Source organism: Arachis duranensis, chromosome 4 (genome assembly GCF_000817695.3).
Source record: "Arachis duranensis cultivar V14167 chromosome 4, aradu.V14167.gnm2.J7QH, whole genome shotgun sequence".
NCBI classification, from domain to species: domain Eukaryota; kingdom Viridiplantae; phylum Streptophyta; class Magnoliopsida; order Fabales; family Fabaceae; genus Arachis; species Arachis duranensis.
The window spans coordinates 93,421,377-93,426,551 of record NC_029775.3 but is presented as its reverse complement, the minus strand read 5'-3'; the positions used below and the strand labels follow the sequence as shown (position 1 = coordinate 93,426,551).

Genomic DNA, 5,175 nt, shown 5'->3' with positions numbered 1-5,175 from the left:
AACAAGTGGTCCCCAATACATCCAGAGGCTGCACGAGAAGCAATTAATAAATTTTGATTTAACTTTATTTCTTTTATAAATAGGAAAATATATTATTTAATTTTTAGAAAATATATTTTACATTAATTAAGATTAGATATAAAAGGGAAAAGATTCAGTCTTTCGGAACCTCTTCTCTTATACCTCATTCTGCACTTTACAGTTTTTCAGAATCCTTGTTTTTCTCTCTGAATCATGAGCAAATAAACCTTCACTGTTAAGGTTATGAGCTCTTTTTATTCTATAGATTAATACTATTACTGTTTTATTTTAATTCATATATTGATTTCAATTTCAAGAATTGTTTTCGTTCTTTATCTTATGAATCTGGATGGAACAGAAGTATGACCCATATTCTAATTGAGTTCTTGTAAAACTTGGAAAAGCTCTTTACCTAAACAATAGCTTAAAAATAATTTCTCCTAAATTTCTAATTATCTGGACTTAACGGGATACGTAATATATAATCCTCTTATATTTGGATAATTAGGATTTCTATGGCATATAAAGTAGAATTGAACTTAACCCTCTAACTGGAATTAAGTGACCAAGGAATTGGTGATTGATGAAGGTTAGAGGAGACTAAAAAGGTTTAAGGAATTAGAGTTTAGTCACATATAATTTGGCATAAATTGAATCTTGCATGATTAAATTAGTTGGTAAGAAAAGTTAATCCAGAAAATAAATATCTTTGGAACCTTAATTGTTTCTTGGTTTAATTACTCTGTTAGTCCTTATAGTTTCGCAAAATTTTCAATTAGGTCCTTATACTTTTTTTCCTTTTAATTGGATCCCCATACGTTATTTTTTTTAATTAAATCCCTACCGTGACAAAAACGTCTAAAATAACAGAATATTCCATTAAAAAAATGAATATTCTCTCTTTTAGAATAACAAAACACTCTTATAATTTTTAAAATTCCAAAACAACCAATTCTCACTTCAACACTCACATATAGCTCTCTCTGTTCGCAATTTATATATAAACCCGAACAATAGTAGTGCGTGAGCTCCACCTCCTCAACGGTCTCACTCTGACACACTCTCCCTCCCTTCGCTTCCTTCTGCAACCTCTCTCTGCGGTTCTTCCCTCACCACACCACTACTTTCTCTTCTTTCTTCTTCTTCTTTTTTCTGTTTCTGTTTCACAGTAATAGGGTTTTAGGGTTCATCTTCTTCCCGCACATTTCAATGTCGGAGAAGTCCAGGAAGGTACCTTTCATGGCCTCCTCCGGCAACGTCTCCTCCAGCGGCGTCTCCTCCAGCAGTGACCTCCTTCTGCAACGTCTTCTCCAGTGACGGTCTCCTTCGGCGACGTCTCCTCCTGTGACTTCTCCTCCAGCGACATCTCTTCCAGCGGCTTCTCTTCCAGCGAGTTTCTCTTTCGGCAGACTCACGAGTAGGTTCTTCTCTCTCTTTGCCTTTGTTCTCTTGAAAATATTTCATTCTAATCGATGGTCTTAGGCTTGCCTTAGATTAGATGAACAAATTTAATTAAAATTAGTTTGAATCTCAGTATAGTAGTCAAAATATTTCTCGTTTTTTATTCTCAGCATGTATGTGCTCTATTTTGTTGTTCAATTTCCATAAAAGAAAAGAGGAAAACACTCTTTGTAATTATTATATTCTTGTGATTTGCTATAAAATTATATCATTGTTTTACTTTTTTGGATGAGTTATGATTTGAGTATGACAGAATACTCTTAAAATTAACTTTCTAAGAGATTATATTTAGTTTATTGGACTATAGCAATTTCTCATGTTAGTATACTCATCTTTGTCAGGGCTTTGTCCTGTCTGATCCAAATAATAGGATGTTCCTTTGCAGTACTTAGTAACTATGATTTTTGCAAGTTACTTGAGCCTGTCTTCTGTATAATTGCACAAGACCATACCACTCCTTTACTCTAGTTTGCTGATCACAAGACACCAATTTTAATTTTTGTTTATTACAAAATTTGGCTCAAGAGTTTGAAGATCAAATTTTTAATTATCGGAGTTGAATGTTCATGAAATGATTAAGTAGTATATTTTAGTTTTTAATTGTTACCATGGGAGTTGATTGTTTATGAAATGTGTGGTATTATCTGTAGGTTTTCTTTCCATTGTTTCTTTCCTTAAGTCACTGGAGAAAGGGGTTGCCTTTTGTCTTCTTTTTTTTACTATCCATAATTTTCTAAATTTAGATTTAAGACTAAGCACCCAGATTGTATACTTATGTATAGATGTAAAATATTGAAGGTTATTGCTTAATGGTTCACTTTGTCTAGAGTGTTATCCCATATCTTTAGATATGTAAACTCAATGATGATGAATGCATGTTTTGGGTTTGCTAAATTATCTCTTTTCTGATGTTTGATGTAGTGGCCGCTATAAGAATTTTATTTCAATCTATGATCTCACCTTCACAGCTAGGTTGGCAAGTGAGTGGTGATGATCTGTGTGGACAATATTGGAAAGGCATAACATGCTCAAACAACCGAATAGATATAAAACTCTAGACTAACAAGTAAACTTCAACGGCAAAGACTTTTCTTTTTTCTGGCCAGGGATGCTATTTATAATTTAACTGTGCTATCTTATATATATATTGTTGAGCTTCAATTTTGTTCATGTAATAACTAATACTATGGAAAAGTAAATATGTAAAGCAGATATATTGGTTCATATCATGGCATGGAAAGAAAATGAAGGCGATTTTATTATCTTTGTGCACTGTACTAAATTACAATATATCTCCACAACAGTTTTATGTTTGCCACTTACCTGGAAAGAATGATGATTGATGACCACTCCAAACAATGCTTTTATGATGCCATTTTCATTAGATCTTGAGGCAGAGTTCTAATGGTTTTTCATATGCTATTCTGTTCATACAGCACTTTACACAACCCTTTTTATATTTTATCTAATTTCAATTTAGTCCCTATATTTTTTTTCTTTTCAATTAGGTCCCTAAGGGTATAAAAGTAATTTCACAATTCACTAATATTTTTTTGACGTTTAACGTTAATAGGGACTAAATTGAAAAAAAAATAACGTATAGGGACCCAATTAAAAGAAAAAAAAGTATAGGGACCTAATTGAAAATTTCGCGAAACTATAGGGACCAATAGAGTAATTAAACCTTGTTTCTTCATATATTTCGCAAACTATTTACTACATGCTTTCTGATATTCTGAATTTACTGTTAATGTTATTGAACTCTCAAACACTATTTTCTGTCTGTCTGATTAAGTAAATCACTCAACCATTGTTGCTTAATCCATCAATCTTTGTGAAATCGACCCTCACTCAGCTAAGGTATTATTTGGTACGATCTGGTATACTTACCAGTTAATTTGGAGTTATAAATTTCATATCAAATTTTTTGGCGCCGTTACTCGTTATTTAATTGCTTAGATTAGATAATTTTTCTTTCAATTAAATTATTTTTAGTATTATTAATTTTTATTGTCCATTCATTTTTTTTCTTCGTTTACGTACCCCTTCCTCTTTTGCCTGTTACCTTCCTTTTAATTTTCATTTGCTTTTATTTGTTTCATAAAATTAATTGGTTTATCTTGTTATTTTATTTTTCTTTTCTTTCCGTTGTCTTCTTTTTATTTTATTTTGCTTCATTTTACTTTCGTTGTTCCTTGCATTAAATTTATTTTTTTCTATTTTATTAGTTCTAATTATTTTTTTACTTTAATTTTGTAATTCTACATCAATTAAGGTTCATTATTATTTGAAATGTTTGGTGTTGCTAATTATTTTATTTAATTTTTTTATTTATTTTTATTTTTTTATTTTTAAAATTTTCTTTTTCCAATTTCTGTTTAGTAATTTTTGAATTGTTCTGCTTTAGTTGTTCAGTTTATTTCATTTTATTTCTTTTACACATATTACCTCACTGGAAATTCTCTGCATTCTGACGTAAAGATTTCGACTTTCATTTATTTTCTGTTTGTTTATGAGCAGAAACAGGGATAAAGAGCCCCTTTTAGACTTTGATCCTAAACCTAAAAGGAATTTGAGGCGGCATTTGCAACAAGCAAGACTTTACAAGGCTACAGAGTCCAACATGGATCATACTAATGCTGCTAATGCCAATGTGGCAAATCCAATTAGGAATGAAGAACCCAGAAGAGTGCTTGGCTCAAACACTGCTCCCAATGCAGATCTTGATGGAAAAAGCATTGTGGTGCATCCTATAGTTGCAAACAATTTTAAATTGAACCCTCAGCTTGTCACTCTTGTGCAACAAAATTGTCAGTATCACAGACTTCCTCATGAAGACCCAATCTGATTTTCTGGAGATTTGTGATACTGTGAAGACCAATGGAGTGAATCCTGAGGTGTATAAACTCATGCTCTTTCCATTTGCTGTGAAGGATAGAGTAAAGTGTGGTTAGATTCTCAATCCAAAGAGAGTCTGGATACTTGGGACAAGGTAGTCACTAGATTTCTGACTAGATTTTTTCCACCACAAAAGCTAACTAAGTTGAGGGTGGAAGTTCAGACTTTCAAACAGAAAGAAGGTAAGAACCTTTATGAAGCTTGGGAGAGATTCAAGCTACTGACTAGACAATACCCTCCAGACATGTTTTTTAAGTGGACTCAGTTGGATATCTTTTATGAGGGCTTAGGCGAAATGTCCAAGATGAGTTTAGATCATTCTGAAGGTGGTTCATTACACATAAAAAAGATGCTAGAGGAGACTACTGAGCTTATTGAGTTAGTTGCTAACAACTAATTTTTATACGCTTCTAATAGGAATCCTGTGAACTCTGAGACCTCTTAAAAGAGAGGCATTTTGGATGTGGAAGCTGTTGATGCTCTTCTTGCTCAGAACAAGCTTTTGTCTCAACAAATAAATCTGATTACTCAATGGTTGAGTAGAATGCAAGTTTCAGCTGTCAACACTCAGAATGTACCCTAAGAAGCCTCTTATGACATGACTGGCAGCTTTATGCAAGGTGAGAATTATAATTATGCTCAATCTTCTACTGAATAGGTCAATTACATAGGGAATGCTCCAAGAAATCCCAATAATGATCCATACTCTAAGACCTATAATCAGAGGTGGAGAAGTCACCCAAATTTTGGGTGGAGAGACCAACCTTAGAGACCCCAGAATTTTAATAATAATTC

General features: G+C 32.7%; 1 non-coding gene across 1 annotated transcript; it reads right to left on the bottom strand.

Annotated features, from left to right (window-relative positions):
- Positions 1-4,522: 4,522 nt before the first annotated feature.
- LOC127747403 (small nucleolar RNA R71) lies at positions 4,523-4,626 on the bottom strand. Its single transcript, XR_008009202.1, has one exon. It is a non-coding gene; the product is annotated as a small nucleolar RNA R71 (small nucleolar RNA).
- Between the last annotated feature and the right edge of the window lie 549 nt (positions 4,627-5,175).